Source organism: Microcaecilia unicolor, chromosome 2 (assembly GCF_901765095.1).
Source record: "Microcaecilia unicolor chromosome 2, aMicUni1.1, whole genome shotgun sequence".
NCBI lineage: Eukaryota > Metazoa > Chordata > Amphibia > Gymnophiona > Siphonopidae > Microcaecilia > Microcaecilia unicolor.
This window is the reverse complement of record NC_044032.1, coordinates 66,594,634-66,619,907: the sequence shown is the minus strand read 5'-3', so window position 1 is coordinate 66,619,907 and position 25,274 is coordinate 66,594,634. Positions and strand designations below refer to the sequence as shown.

General features: G+C 45.7%; 1 protein-coding gene across 1 annotated transcript in view; it reads left to right on the top strand.

Moving 5' to 3' along the window:
• Positions 1-20,770: 20,770 nt before the first annotated feature.
• The window catches only part of ZFR (zinc finger RNA binding protein), a 306,684-nt gene continuing 302,180 nt past the window's right edge, over positions 20,771-25,274 (top strand). Inside the window, 1 exon segment of the mRNA XM_030193005.1 lies at positions 20,771-20,890. The gene's annotated coding sequence lies outside the window, so the exon portion shown is untranslated.

The following is a 25,274-nucleotide window of genomic DNA, read 5'->3' as shown; positions in this document are numbered from 1 at the left end:
GGATAAAATACTACTCCACATGCCTAATAAAGCCAACAGCCTGTCCACTTGGTATGAGGTCTTGACAGTGAATGGGCCTATGGGGGACATGGAGAGATTGGTGAGCCACTGGAATGAGGAACTTGGGACTCGGTACACGAGCCCGGAGTTTGGGAAGCTTTTTGCTACACTATATGGAATGGTCAAAGCAGCAGAATTACAAGAGGCACAATACAAGATATTACACAGAGGATATATCTCTAAGGCAAAAGGGGCAACCATGGGGCTGTGGAAGAAAGACAGATGCAGTAAATGTGGCAGAGAAGGAGGAAACCTCTTCCACTCCTTTTTGGAGTGCCCAGCCCTGGTGATCTGGAATGAAGCATTTCTCATATTAAATGGGGTTTTACATAGGACTCTGGAATGGGATTATGCAACCCTATTGCTGAGGGACCAATCATTGTTGGTGGAACAGGGACTTAGATATCCGCAACGGAGATTCTTGAATATCTTTTTATTGCTGGTCAGGAAAACTATATTGCACTTCTGGGTATCCTCGAAACGGTGGAAGACAAAAATGCGGGAAGTGGGCAAGTATGAGGTTCAGAACTACTGTGATTCTCCCAAGTTGATTAATCGTCAATATGCTTATATGTGGGCCTCCTGCCTAAATATGCTGGGATAGGGATGGGGGGGAGGGGGACAGTGGATGAGGGTGTATGGGAATGTATGGTGTGACAAGATATATAAAGTTGGTGGGGATGTTTGAGTGCGATTGGGAATTGGGGGTAAAACAAAATTCGATACAGAGTGCTTATAGTTCTCTATAATAATGGGAAATACAACAAACAGTTCTGTATATGATAACTCGAATAATGTACCTTTGGATACTTATCAGCTGTAACTGATGTTTTAGTATGTTTTTTTGTATTAGCATTGCATATTGAGAATAAAAAATAAAATTAAAAAAAAAACAACAAACGAAATTTCAAACTCCCGCTCAGTAGCATCTATCCCACTGGCAGTCAAACTGATGGAAAGTATGGTAACCAAACAACTCACTGATTACATAAACAAATTCTCAATATTACATGAGTCACAATCAGGATTTTGCCCCCTCCACAGCACTGAAACAGTATTAATTACTCTCCTAGCCAAATTAAAGCAGGAAATAGCAGCAGGAAAAAGCATACTTCTCCTCCAATTCGACATGTCTAGTGCATTCGACATGGTAAACCACAATATATTATTAAGACTTCTGGATTATTTTGGGATTAGTGGAAAGATAATTAGTTGGATCAAGGGTTTCCTAACCACCAGAATATCAAGTGAAATCAAATACAAACATATCTTCACTGTGGAATGCAGACTGCGGAGTACCTTAAGGATCACCATTATCACCAATCCTCTTCAACTTAATGATGACTCCACTAGCCAAGTCCTTAGCCAACCAAGGTCTTAACCCTTTCCTCTATGCCGACGATGTCACAATGTACATTCCTTACACACACGATCCGACAGAAATAACCTACGAAATCAAACTAAGTTTGAACATCATGGACTCATGGGCAAATGCATTTCAATTAAAACTCAATACGGAAAAAACACACTGTCTCATCCTCTCATCCCAATACAACGCGAACAAACCCACAAATATAATCACCTCAGACTACACCCTCCCTATCTCAGATAGCCTGAAAATCCTTGGCGTTACAATCGACTGAAACCTTACCCTGGAGAGCCAAGTGAAAACTACAACAAAGAAAATGTTCCATTCAATGTGGAAACTCAAATGCGTGAAACCACTCTTCCCGCGAGAAACATTTCGCAACCTGATACAATCAATGGTATTAACCCATATAGACTACTGCAACAGCATTTATGCAGGATGCAAAGAACAACTCATAAAGAAACTACAGACCGCCCAAAACACAGCAGCTAGGTTTATATTTGGAAAAACGCGTTTCGAAAGCGCCAAACCCCTCCGAGAAAAACTGCACTGGCTCCCAATCAAAGAACGTATTGTCTTCAAAATCTGCACCATGGTTCACAAAATTATTTACGGCGAATCCCCGGGATACATGACAGATCTCATTGACCCACCAACCAGAAACACAATCGGATCAACAAGAACATACTTAAATCTTCACTACCCAAGCTGCAAAGGACTCAAATACAAATCAACTTATGCAACCAGCTTTTCCTACATAAGCACACAACTGTGGAAAGCACTACCAAAAGCCGTGAAAACAACATACGGCCAGGAAATCACTAAAAACCAACCTATTCAAAAAGGCATACCCTACTGACACAACCTAAATGCCTGAACCTTGCTACACAAGTAACTAAAGCTAGTAATGGACATAATGCAACTCTTCCTCTCTACGATTCCCAAATGTGTCTGTAACAAATGAACCTATTCTACCATAATCCCACTTTGTATTTGTTCTTTACCGGCTTGGCGAACACCTACGGTATTATGTAAGCCACATTGAGCCTGCAAATAGGTGGGAAAATGTGGGATACAAATGCAACAAATAAAATAAATAAATAAATAAATAAAATATATAGTCGATAAGTTGTTTGGTTACCATGCTTTCCATCAGTTTGACTACCAGTGGGATAGATGCTACTGGGCGGTAGTTGGTGAGTATGGTGAGGGTTAAATGACCAGTATTCTTAATGGAGCAGGGTAGTTAGTGGGGTTCCCCATGGGTTTGTGCTGGGACCGCTGCTTTTTAATATATTTATAAATGACCTAGAGATGGGAGTAACTAGTGAGCTAATTAAATTTGTTGATGACACAAAGAGGGGCATAATCGAACGGGGACGACCATCTCTAAGGGCGGCACCGCGAAGGGGCGGGGAAACCCATATTATCCAAACAAGATGGGCGTCCATCTTTTGTTTCGATAATACAGTCGGGGACGCCCAAATCTCAACATTTAGGTCAACCTTAGAGATGGGTGACCTCGGTTTTCGCCAATAATGGAAACCGAGGACACCCATCTCAAAAACGACCAAATCCAAGGCATTTGGTCATGGGAGGAGCCAGCATTCATAGTGCACTGGTCCCCCTGACATGCCAGGACACCAACCGGGCACCCTAGGGGGCACTGCAGTGGACTTCCTAAATTGCTCCCAAGTCTATAGCTCCCTTCCCTTGTGTGCTGAGCCCTCCAAAAAACCCCAAAACCCACTCCCCACAACTGTACAACACTACCATAGCACTTATGGGTAAAGGGGAGCACCTACATGTGGGTACAGTGGGTTTTGGGTGGGTTTTGGAGGTCTCACATTTACCACCACAAATGTAACAGGTAGGGGGGGGGATGGGCCGGGGTCCGCCTGCCTGAAGTGCACTGCACCCACTAAAAACTGCTCCAGGGACCTGCATACTGCTGTCAGGGAGCTGGGTATGACCTTTTTGGGTGGGCGGGGGTTGGTGACCACTAGGGGAGTAAGGGGAGGTCATCCCCAATTCCGTCCGGTGGTCATCTGGTAGTTCAGGCACCTTTTCGAGGCTTGATCGTGAAAAAAAAGGGACCAAGTAAAGTTGGCCAAATGCTCATCAGGGACGCATTTCTTTTTTCCATTATCGGCCAAGGATGCCCATCTGTTAAGCACGCCCTCGTCCCGCCTTCGGTACACTGCCGACACGCCCCTGGGAACTTTGATCGTCCCCGCGACGGAAAGCCGATTTTGGGTGACCCTGAGAGAAGGACATCTATCTACCGATTTGTGTCGGAAGATGGGCGCCCTTCTCTTTCGAAAATGCCCCTGAAAGTTATTCAAAGCCGTTAAATCACGGGAGGATTGTGAAAAATTACAAGCAGACCTTACGAGACTGGGAGACTGGGCGTCTAAACGGCAGATGACGTTTAATGTGAGCAAGTGCAAAGTGATGCATGTGGGAAACAGGAACCCGAATTATAGCTACATCATGCAAGGTTCCACGTTAGGAGTCAAATACCAAGAAAGGGATCTAGGTGTCGTTGATGATGATACATTGAAACCTTCTGCTCAGTTTGCTGCTGCGGCTAAGAAAGCAAATAGAATGTTAGGTATTATTAGGAAAGGAATGGGAAACAAAAATGAGGATGTTGTAATGCCTTTGTATCGCTCCATGGTGCGACCGCACCTCGAATATTGTGTTCAATTCTGGTCGCCATATCTCAAAAAAGATATAGTGGAATTAGAAAAAGTGCAAAAAAGGGCGACGAAAATGATAAAGGGGATGGGACGACTTCCCTATGAGGAGAGGCTAAAGCGGCTAGGGCTCTTCAGCTTGGAGAAAAGGCGGCTGAGGGGAGATATGATAGAGGTCTATAAAATAATGAGTGGAGTTGAATGGGTAGATGTGAAGCATCTGTTCACGCTTTCCAAAAATACTAGGACTAGGGGGCATGTGATGAATCTACAATGTAGTAAATTTAAAACGAATCGGAGAAAATGTTTCTTCACTCAACGTGTAGTTAAACTCTGGAATTCGTTGCCAGAAAATGTGGTAAAGGCGGTTAGCTTAGCAGAGTTTTAAAAAGGTTTGGACGGCATCCTAAAGGAAAAGTCCATAGACTGTTATTAAATGGACTGGGGGAAAATCCACTATTTCTGGGATAAGCAGTATAAAATGTTTTGTACTTTTTGGAGATCTTGCCAGGTATTTGTGATCTGGATTGGCCACTGTTGGAAACAGGATGCTGGGCTTGACGGACCTTTGGTCTTTCCCTATTAGAGATGGTCCTCAAATATAGGTCTCCCCCCTCCCCGACCCAACAGATTAATACAGTATCGCTGCAATATATTCTTAAAACCAACTAAAGAATACAAAACCACTTTAACTTGAATCAGTCTTCATATCTTCACATCATACACTTCCTCATAAAGCATGCATCCCTCCCTCCCCCTCCCCCTCCTGCCCCCCCCCCTTTCCCGCCCCCTCCCCACCCACCTCCCTCCCTCACAGGATTATTCTAACATCCACTTCTCTTCTAACATCCAATCTACAATGTGAGTGAGTTCACCAGTAAGCTGCGAACTCTGCCTGATAAGGCCTGCACGTACGGCTCCCAGATCTCCCAGAAACGTTGTTTACTCCTAGGACTACGATGCGCCCCATGCGCCTCCATGAGCACTAAGGAATGAAGCAAATTCCTCCACTGCCAGAAAGAGGGCCCAATATCCTGAGTCCAAAATTGTAGAATGCATTGTTTCCCTATAATTATTGCTTTATAAATGAATAAACACTCTGTATACCTCAAATTTGACCCACTCCCCCTCAGACCCAACACTAAATTTTTAGGTGGCAAGCGAATCGTCTTATGTATTAGTGTCTCACAGAATTCCACAATTTTACCCCAGAACTTCCTGATGTCTGGACATTCCCAAAGCATGTGATACAATGATGCTCTCTGAAAGTTACACTTACTACAATGTGGTGCTTGAATCCTACCAATATAGAACAAAAAAAGTGAGGAGGATGAATGAGGATACCAAAAATTGTATTTATTCATATAAATACAATTTTTGGTATCCTCATTCATCCTCTTCCCTTTTCTGTTCTATATCTCACGGTTCCGTGAGGGTTTTTACCTCCTTTTTTTTGTTGCGGCTTGAATCCTACCAGCATAATAGGCCTGTACCGGGGAGAAGTATGCTCTCATAATAATTCTGAAATGTATCTTCGTATGTCGGGCACTAGACACTTTATATACTATCTCCTTCAAAAACTGGGCTATATCTCCACTTCTAATCTCCACCCTCATATCCGCAGACCACCTCCGAGCAATTTCTCCGTATCCACGGTGCAGGGAAATCATACTTAACTGTTTATAAAGTATCGAAACCGAGGTCTGTTCTCTACCCTGAGGTAAAAATAAATTCACCAATAAATCATATATCCCTCTATCACATCCGACTCTATTTAACTGCTTAATATAACTATACAATTGATAATAGTCATACCATGTCACATTCTCTGCTCCCACCATATCCTCTAACGCCTCTCTAGTTATAACCTTCCCCGAATCCTGCATAACGTCCGCCACCAGTACTACCCCTTCCTGTGCCCAATTTGTAAACCTTGACTGTACATTCCCAGGGCCAAATGCACCGTTCCCAACAAGAGGAAGCAAATCCGTGCATTGTGGATTCTTATTTAAACACTTTAATATATACTGCTATATGCGATGCATTGGATGTAATAATATATGTTGCCCCCATCCCTTAGGCATCAATTTACCCTGAACATGTAGCATATAATAAGGATGATAAGGCCTAAACAATCCACACTCCGTACTCCATACCGTATGATCTTCAGTTTCTAATATCCAATCCACTAGGTGTCTAGCCAAACAAGCCCAATTATATTGTTTGATATCTGGCATCCTGAAGCCTCCTCTATTCTACTCCCATACATAAATTCCATTTTAACTTTAGCCGTCTTTCCGCCCCAGCAGAACCGGATCACCATTCCCCTAAGTTTCTTTAGATCCTTGGTCTGTAATAAGATCGGCAGTTGTCTTAAGACATACAACCATCTCAGGAATAGCATCATGGCGAACAAACCAACCCACTCAATGTTAAGGGCAGCCCCTCCCATAGTGCTAACTGATTCCTTGTAGAATTTAGTAACTCATCCACATTTCTTCTATATAATCTTCTCAAATCTCCTGTTAGCGTAATGCCCAGGTACTTAAACTCCTGATCCGCCCATCTCAGTGGAAACTTTCCCTTCCAATTCTTCCTTACTATGTTGTTAGTGGGTAATCCTTCGTTTTTTTGAATATTCAAACTAAAACCCGAGAAGGCCCCATATTCTTCAAAAACTTTCATCAATACCGGCAACGATCTCTCCGGTCTCGCTAGATGAACCAAGAGATCATTGGCAAATGCCGATACTTTAAATTCTCGAGGTCCCAGTTTAATCCCTTCTATCTCAACATTTCCCTGAATTTCCCGAATCAGGGGATCCAAGGTAATGGCGAAAAGTAATGGGGACTGAGGGCAACCCTGTCTAGTTCCCCAATTTATTCGGAAACTGCGAGAGTACGCACCGTTTACCAACACTCTTGCCGCCGGATTCTTGTACAATATGGAGATTGCTTGTGTAAAATATCCTTCAAATCCATACGCCTTCAGTGATGCAAAAAGGAACTCCCACTCAACCCTATCGAACGCCTTTTCAGCATCGAAGCTGATCAAGAGTGAGTCCCCTCCTTCCCTACGCACCCTCTCCATCGTGGCCAATATCATCAGCCTGATATTTTTCCCACTCTGTCTCCCCTGCACAAACCCCACCTGAGGGGACGCCACTATTTTCGGCAACACTTTCGCCAGCCTAGAGGCTAAAATCTTAGCCAATAATTTAGCTTCATAGCTAGTAAGTGAAATTGGTCTATATGAGCCTGGTAAGGTCGAATCCCTCCCGGGTTTCAAAAAAACCATAACATCCGCTAATCTCAAAGATTGCGGTAGCTCCCCCAATTCAACTGACCTATTAAAAGCGTTAGCTAGAGGGTCCCCTACATCCTGCATTAAAATTTTATACAATTCAGCCCTAAATCCATCTGGCCACGCAGCCTTATGCAATGCACTACCTCTGATTTCTCTAAGGACCTCTTCCATTTCTATCGGTTTGTTTAACTCCCTCTGCTGTTTCTCTGTGATCTTCGGTAAATTAACATTCTCAAGATACATATCTGGATCTAAGTCATCTATCTCATTCTTAGTATACAACTTAGCATAATAATCTTGAAACACGTCCTGTATCTCTGTATCAGTATGTACCAACCCCCCGGACCGCGTCCGAACCACGAGCACTCTCCGTTGTCCCTTCGCTCTTCTCACTAGTCCCACCATCATCTTCCCAGGCTTATTGCCAAACCTATACAGTTGATATCTATAGTATTCAGCAGATTTATTTGCGCGCTGATGCAGCAACTCATTCAGAGACGCCTGCATGGCCAATAATTGCTGGCGGATATGGTCTGCGGATTGTTGCCCAAAAGACCTCCTCAGGCATACCAACCGATCCCCTAATCTGATAATCTCCCGATCTCTTCGCTTCTTCTTCCTAGCACTATAAGCTATTATCTCCCCTCTTAAGACAGCCTTCCCAGCTTCCCAATATAATAGCGGGGTATGTGTATGAGTTGCATTATGTAATGAGTATTCTTTCCACTTCCCTCTAATAAACGTCCAAAACTCGGGATCATAATACAGGTCCATGGGAAAGACCCACCTAAACTGTCTATTTTGTGGATTCTGATCTCGAAATTTGATATATATAGCCGCATGATCTGATATAATCGTGGGGTCAATATCAGCCTCCGATATGTGCATAAAACTCTCTTCATCTATCAGTAGGTAATTAATTCTCGATTGAGTGTGATGGGCTCTCGAGTAGTGTATATAGTCTTTGGTGTTTGGATGTAGTACCCTCCACACATCAACCACTCCCAATGCCCCACATAACAGTTTTATGCCTTTATCCGCCACCACTGCTGTTCCTGCCACCCCATGTGATCTATCCAATATGTGATCTATCCAATGTGTGATCCGCAACCACGTTAAAGTCCCCCCCTATTATCTTCTGTTGGATGTTAAATTGCTGTATCTTGCTGATAAGTGTATGATAAAATTGCTTACAGTACACATTAGGGGCATAGACATTACTAATGAGACATGAATTACCATTCACCTTTACCTGTGCCAGGATATACCTCCCTTCAGTATCCACACACACCTGCCCTACCTCCACCTGTAGAGATTTATGGAACAGAATCACAACACCCGCTTTTTTCCCCACTGCCGGGGCCTCTAATATGGTCCCCACCCACCAGGTTCTAAGCTTCTCATGCTCCTGAGTTGATAAATGTGTCTCCTGAAGGAGCGCTACATCAGCCCTTTTCTTTTTAAGACTATGAAGTATTTTCTTTCGTTTAATAGGGGAAGATATTCCCCCCACGTTCCAGGAGTACACTTTAAGACCCATTAGTCCACAGCGGCTCGCACATGCAGCAACACATACGTCTCATCTATAGGTAAGCAGGCATGGTGTCCCAGCAGCACCACCCCTACTATGCTGTCCCACAGCCACTCCACATTCCACTCACTCACATAGCTCCCCTTACCCCATTTAGCGAAATGGTTCCCTACTACCCAAACCCTGTGCTCCCCCCTCCCCCCCAAATACTGCCCCTTCCTAACTCCCATTCCACTATCCCTCCCCCCTTTCCCCTCCTGTTCCAAGAACCAGTCACGCAGTAACACCTGCACTCGCCCTACAACATACCTCATATCCATCCTCCCCCGTGCCCCCTCCCCAACATCCTAAACATGCATAACCTTATGTGGCACATCTCTAATATCAGTTCTTATCTGTCTCCCACTCTAAAAACTGGGAGAATCCTCTGTAGGTCAATTCTAAGTAGTTCTAATAAAACAGTAAACTGCAGACTCCTGACTTCCACTCCAGGCCCAGGGGCCTCACTGTAATCCTTCCAGATTAGCCACTCTATCGGCATCTGATTCCAAGAGGAGCATAGATGGTCTGAGCACACCCTGGTTACTGTCTTATACACATTCTCAGTTTGTATCCTCCCAATCAGTCACAATTCAAACAGTTAAGTGTTCAAATCTTAGACTCTCAAAGGAGCTCTCAGTAACTGCTCTCCACTTTAAAGCCTGTTCAGTAAAATCCAGTGTCCTTAATCTAACCGCTGCACAATCCTGCGAGCTTCCTCTACTTCATTGATGATCTGGTGCCGCTTCATGTTGTTGAATATATTCTTTGGCTGCCTCCACCCTATCAAAAAATTTAGTTGCAGGGTAGAGGAGTGCAAATTTTATCTTTTTGTTAAAGAGCTCCGTACATAATAGCGCGAAGGACTTCCTCATCGTTTGCACCTGGTGTGAATAATCATGAAAGCAGAGGATTTGCTTCCCTTGATAGGTAAGGGATCGTCCACCACGAAGCGCATCCAATATATATTGCTTATGCCTGAAATTGAGGCTTTTTAATATCACCACTCTTGGCCTGTTCCCTGGCTGCCGCATAGGCCCCACCCGGTGAGCCCGCTCCACGCAAAATTGTTGCAATTTATCTCCTATTTGTAAAGTCTGTGGCAGCCATTCTTCCAAAAAAGTAGGCAGATCTCTATCCAAGAGTGACTCAGGGAGTTCAATCAGGCGCAGATTATTGCGCCTGCTCCGATTTTCCAAATCGTCAAGCTTTACCTCCAGGTCCTGCACGCGCCTCTCCAGTTTCTTATTTAGCTCCTTCTGTGCCTCCATGCTCTCCTCCATCTCCGATACTCGCTGCAGTCCTTCATCCAGTTCTAAACTCATGCTATCAATTTGTTCGTGAGCCTCCTCCATGCGATCGAAGAGTTGCTGTAGCTTCTTGTCCAGCGCTGCCTCCACCGCTGCAGTTACCTCGGCTGTGATCTCCGTCAGCCATGCGGAGCCCACAGCAAGCTCCCCGTGGTCGCGCTGGTCGGCCATCTTGCTATCGGCCAGCTTAGGTTTGTCTCTCTCTCTGCGAACTGTTTTCGCTGCCATGCCGATTCTCTTCATCGTTCCTCCAATCGCTTATCAATTCCCGTTCCTGCAGCACACAAGGCAGCGCCGTTTCACACCTTGGGCATGTCAGATTAGCAGTTTTTTGGGCAAATGTGCACGGAGCCTAGCTACCCAGCGTCAGCCCTGCACCATGGTGTCACGTGACCTTACTGATGGATTTTATCACAGACCTTCCAGCTTCCCAGGGAAACACGGTCATCTGGGTAGTGATCGACCGGTTCTCTCGGATGGCTCATTTTGTATCAATGAAGGCACTACCCACGGCTTCCACCCTTGCCACTAGTTTCATCTGCCACATTTTTTTGCCTGCATGGATTACCCCAGCGTATTGCTAGCGACATGGGTTCCCAGCTCACCTCCCAGTTTTGGAGGGCACTTTGCAGGGCCTTTGGTATCATGACGCTATTCTCTTCAGCGTATCATCCACAAACCAACGGAATGGCTGAAAAGGTGAACCAGACCCTCAAGACTTTCCTACAAGCCTACACCAATCATCGCCAAGATGACTGGGTTTCTCTACTACTCTGGGCCGAATTCGCCTATATTAATAATGTTCATTCCGCCTCTCAGACTTCTCCATTTTTTGTGGTGTCTGGATGTCATCCACGGTTGCCGTCACCCCTTCCTGTCACTCAGGTGCTTCTGCAACTTCAACCAACTCTCGCTACTTTCCAGGACACGTGGAGAGAGGTCCAGGAGCATCTTCAGCAAGCCGCAGTTCAGGTGAAATGGTCTTTTGACCAGAGGAGGCGAGCGGCTCCTATTTTTCAGCCAGGTCAGAAGGTATGGCTGAGCACTAAACATCTGAGGCTTTGTTTGCCATCTTTCAAATTTGTTCCCAGATTCATTGGGCCCTTCCCGGTCTTGTCCCGGGTAGGGGCCATCACCTACCGACTCCGGTTACCCTGAACTCTTAGAATACACAAAGCCTTTCATGTGTCCCTCTTAAAACCCTTCCTCACCACCAGATGGCATCCAGACCTTAGTAAGGAGGCGATTCCTGAAGCAGAGCCCAATCCTGAGTACGAGGTGGAGGAAATACTGGACTCTAAGCGTCGGAGGAGAGAACTTTTATATCTACTCTCCTGGAAGCACTTCGGGCCAGAAGACAACTCTTGGGAACTGTCTAAGAATGTCCATGCTCCTGAGCTGGTGAGAGAATTCCATACCCGATATCCTGCTAAACCCGGACCGAGCTGGTGAAGGGGGGGTCTTCTGTAGGGGGTACTGTTACACTCCTACCTTGTTACTCCTGGCGGCGTCCATCTTGAGAGGTTCAGCTGTATCAGTTCCTGAGGGGCAGCCATCTTGAGAGGCTCATCTGAGAGGCAGCCATCTTGAGTGGCTCATCTGATAAACAGCCATCTTGGGAGGTTCATCTGTATCTGTTCCTGAGTGGTAGCCATCTTGAGAAGCTTCCTCATGGGCGTGCCCAATGAGATTCCTCACCTAGCAGCTGGGGCAGGGATTCCCTGATGGGAGGCCTACTTAAGAGCAGAACATTGTCATCATTTTGCTTTGGCTTCAACTTTGGTGGAGTTCGTGGTGTTTCCTGGTGTCTTAGTGTATTTGACCATTGCCTGAATCCTGACCATCGCTTTGTTTGCTGCCTGCCTTGACCATTGCTGGAATCCTGACCATCGCTTTGTTTGCTGCCTGCCTTGACCATCGCCTGAATCCTGACCTTCTCTTTGTTTGCTGTGGCCTCGACCTCTGCCTTACTTCTGACCAGGTGCTTGGCGTGCCGCTACTCCCGTATGGTGTTTGGAAGTCCTGTCGGCCCTGGGTCCTGGGGGCTCAACCCCTGGGGGAAGGGGTTGCTCCAGGTAAAGTTTCAGAATTGTCCGGCCACCTTGTGGAGCTCAGGTCTGAGTTTGTCGCATCTGTGCTTCGCTGGGCACAGGAGCTCACAAGCGTAATATCTGGTCAGTTCAGGCACCTTTTTGATGCTTGGTCGTGAAAACAAATGGACCAAGTAAAGTCGTCCAAGTGTTCGTCAGGGACGCCCTTCTTTTTTCCATTATCAGCCGAGGACACCCATCTCTTAAACATGCCGCCGTCCCACCTTCAGTACGCTGCTGACATGCCCCCGTGAACTTTGGTCGACCCCGCGATGGAAAGCAGTTGAGGAAGCCCAAAATCAACTTTTGATTATGCTGATTTGGGCGACCTTGGGAGAAGGACGCCCATCTCCCGATTTGTGTCAGAAGATGGGCGCCCTTCTCTTTCGAAAATAAGCTGGTAAGTATTTTTTTTTTTTAGGTATATTAAAAGCAGGAAGCCTGCAAAATAATTGGTTGGACCGCTAGATGACCGAGGAGTAAAAGGGGTGATCAGGGAAGACAAAGCCATAGTGGAGAGATTAAATTCATTCTTTGCTTCGGTCTTCAACGAAGAAGATTTGGGTGGGATACCAGTGCCAGAAATGGTATTTGAAGCTGACGAGTCGAAGAAACTTAATTAATTCTCTGTAAACCTGGAAGATGTAATGGGGCAGTTGTACAAACTGAAGAGTAGCAAATCTCCTGGACCGGATGGTATTCATCCCAGAGTACTGATAGAACTGAAAAATTAACTTGCGGAGTTATTGTTAGGAATATGTAATTTATCCTTAAAATCGAGTGTGGTACCGGAAGATTGGGGGTGGCCAATGTAATACTGATTTTTTTTTTTTTTTATTATTTTATCATTTTCAAAATACAACTTACATTAAGTAAATATAGGAAAAACAGGTAAATATTCAATTACATATTTTCCCACACCCCTTTAACTCAAGGGGTAATAAAAGAAATTACATTGTTACTTAGTCCACTATATGAGATCAAGATATAAGGAAATACTCAATCAAAAGAAGAAAAATATAAACTAATTGTAAGGGTAGAGCCCAGTTCCTGCCTGCGGTTTCAGCTCCCTACTGGGGTGACCAGAACTCTTTCGCCATCGCTCTCTTTAGCAATTATAAACTGTCGCAGCTTATCTGGTTCAAAAAATACATAGTATGTTGTATTTAAGGAAATTATACATCTACAGGCAAATTTCAATTTAAATATACCCCCAAGAGCGAGAACCCGGGGCCTAAGTCCCAGAAATTCTCTTCTCCTTCTCTGAGTATTTTTACTGAGATCAGGAAAAATTTGTATTTTAGATCCAAAAAACTGGGCAGCCATATGTCTAAAATAGAGTCTGAAAACATGGTTCCTATCAGTCTCAAAAGCGAAGGTAGCTAGAAGAGTCGTACGCTCAGTTACCACTTCTAGGGATGAAGTTTCTAAGAGTTGTGTTATGTTCATTTCCGGAATCTCTATTGGAGATACATTGACTCCTGTGACGTAGAAAGCCTTCACTATAGGGGGCATAGCTTCTTTAGGAATACCAAGTACTTCAAGGAAATATTTCTTCAGCATTTCTATAGATGATATTAAAGGAGTCTTAGGAAAATTCAGAAATCTCAGGTTGTTACGCCTGAGTTGATTATCAAAGAATTCAATTTTCCTTCGAGTCAAGTCTTTTTCAACAACCATGTTAGCAACAGCAGTCTGTAAATTCTTTATTTCTCGTAAATTTGACTCACTTTTTACTTCTTGTTCCTGCGCTTTTGATTCCATCGTTCGGCGAAAGTCCTTTAAATCCTTAACTTCAGTATTGAAGGAATTAGTTAATTGTAGCAGTGACGAATTGATGGTCTGGATCACGTCCCAGAGGGCCTCTAATGTTACCGCTGCGGGTTTGTTCCTCACTCCGAGTACCTTAAGCGGGGTCTCCTGGGTAAGAGAGGGCGAGAAATCAAATCCTCCCGCCCCTTCTTCTGTTGATACTCCACCCGGAGTCGAAAAGCCGATGGGGCCGCCGCTAACCTCAGCAAGGGTCGTCTGAGGTTCTACCATCGCTCCTAACTTCCCGCTTGGTCTCGGCGGCGCAGCTTGCAGGGGCGGACTCAGAGAAGTCGCCTCAACGCTAAGGTCCCCCTGTTGTCCTGGGGACCCAACCAAGGGAGGAACTTGGGCGCCCGGAGCACCAAGACCGAACGACTCTAAAGTCGGCTGTCGGAGCGCTGGATTACCGCCGGGGCTCGCAGCGGCTTTAGCCCCGACTTGAGAAAGGGGAAAGTCGGGGTGAAAAAAAGAAAGGTAAGCGCTACTAGGGCAGACAATGTCGTTCAGGAACTTGTGTGACTCACTCCCTCACCTGTAATACTGATTTTTAAAAAAGGTTCCAGATGAGATCCGGGTAATTATAGACCGGTGAGTTTGACGTCTGTGCCGGGCAAAATGGTAGAGACTATAATTAAGAACAAAATTACGGAGCATATTCAAAAGCATGGATTTATGAGACAGGCTTATTTTCGAAAGAGAAGGACGTCCATCATTTGACACAAATCAGAAGATGGGCGTCCTTCTCTCAGGGTCGCCCAAATTGGCATAATCGAAAGCTGATTTTGGGCATCCCCAACTGCTTTCCGTCGCGGGGACGACCAAAGTTCCCGGGGCCGTGTCGGAGACGTAGCGAAAGCGGGACTTGGGCATGCCTAACACATGGGCGTCCTCGACCCATAATGGAAAAAAAGGGTGTCCCTGACAAACACTTGGATGACTTTACCTGGTCATTTTTTTCTTACGACCAAGCCACAAAAAGGTGCCTGAACTGAGCAGATGACCACCGGAGGGAATGGGGAATGACTTCCCCTTACTCGCCCAGTGGTCACTAACCCTCTCCCACCCTAAAAAAATTTAAAAATAATTTTTGCCAGCCTCTATGCCAGCCTCAAATATCATACCCAGCTCCATGACAGCAGTATGCAAGTCTCTGGAGTAGTTTTAGTGGGTGCACTGCACTTCAGGCAGGCGGACCCAGGCCAATCCCTGCCTACCTGTTACACTTGTGGTGGTAAATGTGAGCCCTTCAAAACCCACCAGAAACCCACTGTACCCACATCTAGGTGCCCCCTTTCACCCATAAGGGCTATGGTAGTGGTGCACAGTTGTGGGGAGTGGGTTTTGGGGGGCTCAGCACACAAGATAATGGAGCTATGTATCTGGGAGCTTTTTCTGAAGTCCACTGCAGTGCCTCCTAGGGTGCCCAGTTGGTGTCCTGGCATGTCAGGGGGACCAGTGCACTACGAATGATGGCTCCTCCCATGATCATAGGGCTTGCATTTGGTTGTTTCTGAGATGGGCATCCTTAGTTTCCATTATCGCCAAAAATCAGAAACAACCAAGTCTAAGGACAACCATCTCTAGGGACGACCTAAATTTCAAGATTTGGGCGACCCCAAACCGTATTATCGAAACAAAAGATGGATGCCCATCTTGTTTCGATAATACGGGTTTCCCCGCCCCTTCGCCCACTTCTCTCTTGGGCAGCGGCAGGAACAAAAACAAGCACCAAGCCACTGCTGCTGCTTCTCTCTACAGCTAGCATATGAACAAAAACAAGCGTGGGGCCGCAGCACCCGTCAGGCATGCGCTGTTGGCTCTGCCATTCAAGGCCCCGCTGACGTCAATTTCCCGTTCCGGGGGCAGATGACCGGAAGAGCCGACAGCGCATGCTTGAAGGCTGCTGCAGCCCCGTCCCGCGCTTGTTTTTGTTCTTGTGTTGGCACTGCTGCTGCTGCAAAGAGACCCGGAGGGAGAGAGGAAACATGACTGGAAAGGGTAGGGGAAGGGGAAGGGGAAAAGGGTGTCCAGAGAGAGCAGAGGGGAGAGAAAGAAAGAAGAGTAAGGATGTTGGAGGGTACAGAAAGAGTGAGAGAGCCAGAGAGAGATGGGGAGAGAAACAAGGGACATGGAAAAGAGCAGGGAGAAACAGGCTGCTGGGGAGAAGGAAGGGGAGCAAGGGGGAGACCCTGGCTGATCAGATGGCGAAAGAGAAAGAGGAGAAATGCTGGATGAGAGGAGGGAGAAAAAGAGGAAAAATGCTAGAAGGAGGGGGCAGAAAGAGGGAAGACGCTGGATGGAAGAGGGGTACAGAGAGAGAGAGATGAGTGGAAAGATGGGGAGAGAAAGAGGAGACATGGGAAACTGCAGGAGAGAGAGAAGCTGCTGGGGAGAAACTAGGGGAGACCCTAGCTGGTTAGACGGAGAAATGCTGGATGAAAGGAGGGAGAAAGAGGGAAAATACTGGAAGGAGGGGGCAGAAAGAGGGAAGATGCTGGATGAAAGGGTAGGGAAAGAAAGAAAGAAAGAAAGAAAGAAAGAAAGAAAGAAAGAAAGAAAGAAAGAAAGAAAGAAAGAAGGATAGGGAGAGACAGAGAGAGAGGACATGCTGAATGGAAAAGGGTAGAGAGAGAACTGATAGAGGGAGACAATGGATGGAAGGATTGGGAGGGGGTAATGGGTGGGTGGAAGGATGGAAAGAGGGATGACACTGGATGGAAGGGTAGGAGAGAAAGAGGGAAGGTGCTGGATGGAAGGTTAGTGAGAGAAAGAGGAGACACTGGATGGAAGGATGCAGAGAGAGGGGTAGGCAATGGAAGGATGGGGAGAGAAAGAGGAGAGATGCTGGATGGAAAGGGAGAGAGGATAGAGTAGTAGTAGTGGAAGACTGGAGAATAAGAGGAAGGGGCATAGGGAGAACAAACGTGAGGAAAAGATGAAAAGCCATAGGTAGATGATGTAAAAAGAGGGAAATTAAAGAATGGATAGTAAGAATGAAATATACATATGCAAATGAATATGCTAATATGGAGGAAGGAATTGAAATTTACAGGCAAAATATCACAGATGCACATTTCAAAAAGCTGGCGTATTTCAATTAATAAATTCTGAATAAAATACTTTTATCTACCTTTGTTATCTGATCATTTAGTTTTTCTATTTGCTTTGGTCCCAGTGTCTTCTGTTTTATGCAGTGTCTTCTTTCCAGTAGGCTTCCCTCTGCTCCCCACCCTCCCAGTCCCATCCATCTCTTGCTCCTTCCCTCTGCTCCCCACCCCTCCCAGTCCCATCCATCTTCTGTTCCTTCCCTCTGCTCACCATCCCTCCGTACCATCCATCTTCTGCTCCTTCCCTCTGCTGTGCCTGACCTCTCCCAGTCCCAACCATCTCCTGATCCATCCCTCTGCTCCCCACCCCTCCCAGTCCCATCCATCTTCCCTCTGCTCCCCACCCACCCCTCCCAGTCCCATCCATCTCTTGCTCCTTCCCTCTGCTCCCCACCCCTCCCAGTCCCATCCATCTCTTACTCCTTCCCTCTGCTCCCCACCCCTCCCAGTCCCATCCATCTCTTGCTCCTTCCCTCTGCTCCCCACCCCTCCCAGTCCCATCCATCTTCGCTCTGCTCCCCACCCCTCCCAGTCCCATCCATCTTCGCTCTACTCCCCACCTCTCCCAGTCCCATCCATCTCTTGCTCCTTCCCTCTGCTCGCCACCCCTCCCAGTCCCATCCATCTTCTGCTCCTTCCCTCTGCTGTGCCTGACCTCTCCCAATCCCATCCATCTCCTGGTCCATCCCTCTGCTCCCCACCCCTCCCAGTCCCATCCATCTTCCCTCTGCTCCCCACCCCTCCCAGTCCCATCCATCTCTTACTCCTTCCCTCTGCTCCCCACCCATCCCAGTCCCATCCATCTCCTGGTCCTTCCCTCTGCTCCCAACGCTCCCAGTCCCATCCATCTCTTGCTCCTTCCCTCTGCTCCCCACCCCTCCCAGTCCCATCCATCTTACTCCTTCCCTCTGCTCCCCACCCCTCCCAGTCCCATCCATCTCTTGCTCCTTCCCTCTGCTCCCCACCCCTCCCAGTTCCATCTATCTTCCATCTGCTCCCCACCCCTCCCAGACCAATCCACCTCCTGGTCCTTCCCTCTGCTCCCAACGCTCCCAGTTCCATCCATCTCTTGCTCCTTCCCTCTGCTTCCCACCCCTCCCAGTCCCATCCATCTTCCATCTGCTCCCCACCCCTCCCAGTTCCATCCATCTTCTTTCTGCTGCCCCCCCCCCCGCGAGGTCCAAGATCGTGACTCCGTCTACCCCCCTCTCTTCCTCCCTCCCTCCCTCCGGCGCAGGCAACAGTCTTCTTCAGCCTTTCTGTGCTCCTGGCAGCGGTAGCGACGTATACACGCTACCTTCGGTCTGCCCCGGAAGCCTTCTCTTCAAGTTCCTGTTCCCACCTATGCGGGAACAGGAACTTGAAGAGAAGGCTTCGGGGCAGAGACGAAGGCAGCGTGTACGTCGCTACCGCTGCCAGGAATGCTGAAAAAGACTGCTGCCTGCGCCGGAGGGAGGGAGGAAGAGATGGAGGTTGACGGACACGCTCCTCTCAGTCCGCTTGGCTTCCTTGCCCTCTCTGTCTGCGTCCTACCCGAAAGGAAATTACGTCAGAGGAAGGCGGGACGCAGACAGAGAGGGCAGGGAAGCCAAGCGGACGGAGACGAGCGCATGCCTGCTTGTTGTTTTTTTTTAAACTACTGGCGCAGTGGCGCCTCGTTGTCGTTTGGGGGGGCATTGCCCCCCTTGCCCCCCTCCAGTCTACGCCCATGGAGGGGAGTAAGAATGAATTAAATCTGGACAGAAAATGAGGCAGAAAAATAAATTGAAGAAAACAAAGAAAAAGGAGAGAAAAATTACAAATGGACAGGAAACCCTAGCAAGAGAGTTAAGAGAAGACAAAGGAATGCAGAATCAACAGACTGGGACCAACAGAATTAGAAAAAGTAAATGGCCAGACAACAAAGGTACAGAAAATAATTTTATTTTTTTAATTTAGGGTAAAGCAATGTGGTAGCTGTGTTAATGAAGGTTAATAAATGCAAATAAAACACAAAATCGAAAATAAGGTGATACCTTCACTGATATTTAAAACACTTTTGATTAGCCTTCAGAGACCAGCACTTCCTTCCTCAGGTCAGGAGAGAATACCGTAACAGCATTATACTGTCCTGACCTGAGGCAGGAGGTTTTGGCCTCTGAAAGCTAATTGAAAAGGATATTAGGCTACTAAATTTCTGAAATGGCTGTGGGATTGAGGTGTGACGGGGACAGGGCCATGCAGAGTGGGGCGAGTCTGGGGCGTGTCCTAAAATCTCCCTCTCAAAAATTGGGACCCCTTTGCAGCTCTGTATTGGATTTTGTTGGCTGTGAAGTGACTGTTAAATTTATTCGTATGTTTAATTGCCTTTTGATGTGCTGACATATCAAAATGTGAACTGTTGCGGTTCCAAGGCTCCATTGCAATCAGCAAACATAGCTGATAGTAAGTCCATTTTACACACTGTACAGTCATATATAAAGTTTTTGAAGGAGTCCAGACACAGCAAGTCTATGTTAGATTCAGTTTGGGAAAACTGGATTCTAGGGGTTTACAAATAAGTTTTGGATGTTAATGAATGATATTATTCTGTCTCACTGTATTTCCAGTTTTTGCACAGTATAAGTCATCACAAGAGCAAAATATAAGAAAACCAATGGACAGCATTAGGAGCTTATAGTCCATTTAATTATGTTTAAATAAGAGAGATCTGCATGAAACAAAATATTTTTTATTTTAACTTATAAAACCACTTGCTCCTGAAATATGTTAAAAAACAGAATAATCCATTTGTGTATCCAAAAGGTAACCTTCTACAAAACAGATGAAGATGTGATTCCATGTGCCCCAATCAAAGGAGAGTTTAATTTTACTTCCATTTTATATTCCATCTTTGTAACACCAGGCTTAAGGCTTCCCAAAACAGATTACAACAACAGTTAAGATGAACCCATCAGGAAACAGGATATCCCCACTGAAAAACGTTTGCCATCTGTAGTGTATGGAAAAGTGTAGAAAAATGAGCACACAATACAGAGTTTATAACTGCCTTTGCTACTAGCTACAATACTTTTTAAGCTGTTTTACTGATATTAAATTTTTATTACGTGATACTTATAGCTAGACACGAGGAAGCGTTCAAGTAAATTAAAAAGCTGTCCAATAAGTGTAAAAAAAAAAAATAATCTTTATTCCTCCACCTTTTAAGGCACTATCCAACTGGAACATCTTTAGACTTGTTGTTACAGATGGACCACGCATAGGCAGCCCCTTATTAATCTTTTGCTCTTGTTTTCAATAGCGTCTGCTATAGTTTTGGGTGTACTAAAACCGCGGCAAGGGTTCAGCTCTTATGCTCACTTTCGTCTCCTGTCTATCAAATCTCCTTGGTTACAGGTAAGTGTCTCCTCTATGTTCTGCTGTTCCCCCCTCCCCTCCCCTCCGCCACCACGGCACCCGCCCTCTTTCTCTGGCGTAACTTCCTGTTTCCGGCGGGGCGGGAGGCGGTAGTAAAAGGAAAGCTCCGGGGCAGTCGTAGACAACGTGTTTAACTTGTTATTGCTGGTGATTTCAAAGACTAGTTTTAAGGTAGGATCTGGAGGTTGAGAAAGAAGGAGAGTTGTTGGACTGGGGACGAGCAAACGAGAGGGTGATATGCTGGAGTGGAAGAGAGAAGGAGAGATGTTGTGGGTCCGCGAATGCGTATGACGAGGGATGCTTGGTATGTGAGCGTGTGAAGGCAGCTTAGTGCGTGTGATTTGATATGTCTAAGATGAGCCCCGAAGGCCGTGAGAGTTGTAATTTGCGGGTGCTGTGGTTCTCGGGTCTCCTGTAATGCTTTCGGGCGCAGTGTTTCCGGAATGGAACTGCCCAATACGCTTGATTAGGGCCTACAGTTCGTACACTCCTGGTTTTGAGGTATCATTAGATCGATCCCTAGTGGGACAAAATGGCGCTGGCGTGCACGTCTGTGCGCCCTGAATCATCTTCTTGGGTTTTAGAAGTACCTTTTAGTTGCTGTGGTTTCGTCGTCTGATACCTTTCTTGGAGTATATCTGCTCAGTGATTCTGTAGACTGAAGAAAAAATTGGAGCGATATTCACTTGTGTGAGGGAGGATATAGGCTTTATTTTAAAATAGTTTAAATATTTTCTTAAAAGTATAGTAATATGCTTTATGTAACTTGTTTTCAAAGCTTATCTGTTGCATTTGGATACTGGGTAGCTTTCAAAAGCGTAACTTCTCATTCTGTGCCTGTTGGGGAATTGCAGAACGTGTCGATCGTCCAACGCAGAGAAGTGCGCCCTCGTTTACAGATAAGACGACATGGAACTAAGGAAGAAGGCATATTCTACATGTTTGTTAATGAAGTGTGGTAGAATATGTAGGAAAAGAGCTTTAACATGTATGGAAATACATTTTTTCTAATTGGTATATAGCAGAAAGTTATGCTGGGAAGCACGTCTAAGTTTTACCTTTACGTAATAAATATGTTGTTTTTGTACAGATCGTTTTGGGGATATTTAAAAACTGTATTTACTTATAGTGTAGCCCTGGATTGAAGGTGAAGTAGGTTTTCAAGAAAGTGTGTAATCAAATGGGCTGCTGTTGCAAGTAACTGTACACAGCAAATTCATTGTTTAAAATGATGTGTGGCTAGATGCTCTGTCTACAAATAGTTTAGTGATTCTATCCTTGTTGTGTGATTATTTCTCAAATCAGAGTGAGCTAAGACTTATTTCTCTCCAAATGCTTTAGAGTTTGTAGGAAATAAAAAAAAATTGTGTAGTAGTACCCTTTAGTTGGTAATAATCTAAAGCTTGCATTACTAGAGCTACAGTACTCTTAAATGTGTTCAGTTAAGTATTTTCTAAACATTGTCGTCATAGATTAATTTTTATTTTTTCCACTTTTTAGGAATACCCACTTCAAATCCAGGTTATAGACAAGTATCAAATGGCCTATTGTTTGGAAAAGTAGAGAAATAGAACTTGGAGTTGTTTATTTTAAGACCAGTTAGCGCTTAGTAAGTTCCAGTCAGATTTCAGAAAGTACTGTAGTATGGAAATCTCTATTGAAGAACATGGGCCAAGAAAGGGATATAGGGGTTGTTGTCGATGATACGTTGAAACCTTCTGCTTAGTGTGCTGCTGTGGCTAAGAAAGCAAATAGAATGTTAGGTATTATTAGGAAAGGAATGGAAAACAAAAATGAGGATGTCATAATGTCTTTGTATCGCACCATGGTGCTACCGCACCTCAAATATTGTGTTCAATTCTGGTCGCCGTATCTCAAAAAAGATGTGGAGGGGCATTTTCGAATGGGCATGCCCATCTCTAAGGGCGTCTCAGTGAAGGGGCAGGGCATCCCGTATTATCGAAACAAGATGGGCATCCATCTTTGGTTTTGATAATACGGTTGGGGATGCCCAAATCTCAACATTTAGGTCGACCTAAGAGATGGTCGACTTTAAAGATGGGCGACCTCGGTTTTCCGCGATAATGGAAACTGAGGACGTCCATCTCAAAAATGACCAAATCCAAGCCATTTGGTCGTGGGAGGAGGAGCATTCGTACTGCACTGATCCCCATGACCTGCCAGTACACCAACTGGGCACCCTAGGGGGTACTACAGTGGACTTCAGAAATTGCTTCCAGGTGCATGCCTTCCTTATCTTGGGTGCTGAGTCCCCTCCCCCCCCCCCCAAAAAAAAAAAAAACCACACTCCCCACAACTGTACAACACTACCATAGCCCATAAAGGGTGAAGGGGGGCACCTACATGTGGGTACAGTGGGTTTCGGGTGTAACAGGTAGGGGGGGATGAGCCTGGGTCCGCCTGCTTGAAGTGTACTGCACCCACTAAAAACTGCTCCAGGGACCTGCATATTGCTGTGATGGGTTTCAGGTGTAACAAGTAGGGAGGAGGGGGTGGGCCTGGGTCCGCCTGCCTGAAGTGTACACCCACTAAAAACTGTTCCAGGGACCTGCATACTGCTGTGATGGAGCTGGGTATGACATTTGAGGCTGTCACAGAGGCTGGAATAAAATGTTTAAAACATTTTGTTTTGTTTTTTTTTGGTTTGGAGGGGGTTGGTGACCACTGGGGGAGAGTAAGGGGAGGTCATCCCCGATTCCCTCTGGTGATCATCTGGTCAGTTCGGGCACCTTTTCAAGGCTTGGTCGTGAAAAAAATGCTCGTCAGGGACGCCCTTTTTTCCATTATCGGCCGAGGATGCCCATGTGTTAAGCACGCCCCTGTCCTGTCTTTGGTATACTGCCGACACGCCCACGGGAACTTTGGTCATCTCCGCGATGGAAAGCAGTTGCGGACGCCCAAAATCGGCTTTCGGTTATGCCGAGAAGGGCACCCATCTCCCGATTTGTGTCGAAAAACCCTCGAAAAGCAGGCAGGTGCAATGGCTTTAGCCTGCTGTCATGGCTATCTCCCTGCATGGCCCTGGGCTCGAGAGCTTGTTATAGTTCCTCTTCCTCTGTTCTGGTTTGGGTTCAAGCGTCAGGTGGCTGTTCTGAATAGGTGTTCAGTTAAAAACCTAAAGTGGAGGTATGAGGATTTCTTGGTTTAGTGAAGCAGTGCCGGTTTTCAGTATGGCGTCAGTGACTTTCTACACCACTTGGGTTTTCGGCGGAAAACTCCACCATTTTGCTTATAGCTGTGTAGTAGCGGCGCAGATCTATCTGACAGCAGTCCGCTATCATTCCGGTGGCCTCTTTGGTAGTACTACGACGTCTCCTCTGGAGGGGGGAAGATTTCGTCTGCCTTTTGCGCTGTTAATTTGAAGGACGAATAGCCACTGTAGGCTTAAGTGTGCGGGGGCAGATTCTCTCTCTCTCTTTGTTTTTTTTTTTTTTTTTTTTTCAGCTGAAGTGATCTAGAGTGCAGTCTGCCATGTTTTGTCTTTGTCTGGGTCGGGAGGCTCCAGTACTCTGTCCTGTGGTTTCACTTTCCTTGCATCGAAGCTGCCAGAATGTAATACAATATGAGTGTAAATAAAACTGTCTCTGGTAAGGATTATTTTCTGACGACCTGATTCTGTATGATGCAGGATAAGATAATTTCTCTAGATTCTGGGTGTTGTAAGGACATAATATACTATTTGCTCTGGCATCTAAATGGGCATGGAAACAAATCAAAATTCGAAAGTACATCACCTCTTTGAGCAAAGCTTCACTGGCTCCCCATCAATGAAAGAATAAATTTTAAGATCAGCACAATGACCCACAAGGTCATACACGGTGAATCCCTTGGCTACATAAGTGATTTGATCGACCTCCCTGCCAGAAACAGATCTATTTCTTCACAAACTTCTCTCAACCTACACCTTCCCAATTGTAGAGGAATTGAATACAAGACCTACTACGCAGCCAGCTTTGGAATGCTCTACCCAGACCAATCTGATTAATTATCGACTACTTGCCCTTTAGGAAAATGCTGAAAGCTCATCTCTTTAAGCAAGCCTATCCCAGTGTCCCAACCTAATCTCACCAACCTCCACTCCCAATTCTGTTCTGACTTAGATGATGACCTCATCATTGGTTTTATTTACCCCACCTCCCCATTCCCCCTCTACTCATCCCATCCTTCTGTTCTTCATCTCCCCTTTATTTTATCCCTCCTTACCCCTTTTCTCCCAAATTATACTACCCTATCCTGTCTACCCTCTCTTATCCTAATCATACATTATCAAGCTCAACTATAATGTTTTAAAATTTCTATTATATGACTTTGTATTTCAATTTACTATGTAAGCTGCATTGAGCCTGCATTATTTGGGAACGCGCGGGGTACAAATGTAATAAATGAACTGTACTTCTCTATAGTTTGTATGGTGCACAGACAATATCTAATATATTTTTCTAGAATTGGATAGCTGCAAGGACCTAACATGCCGAAAGCTGACTAATGCAGACACAAGTTATATAATATTTCTCTGGTCTCTATATAATATCAG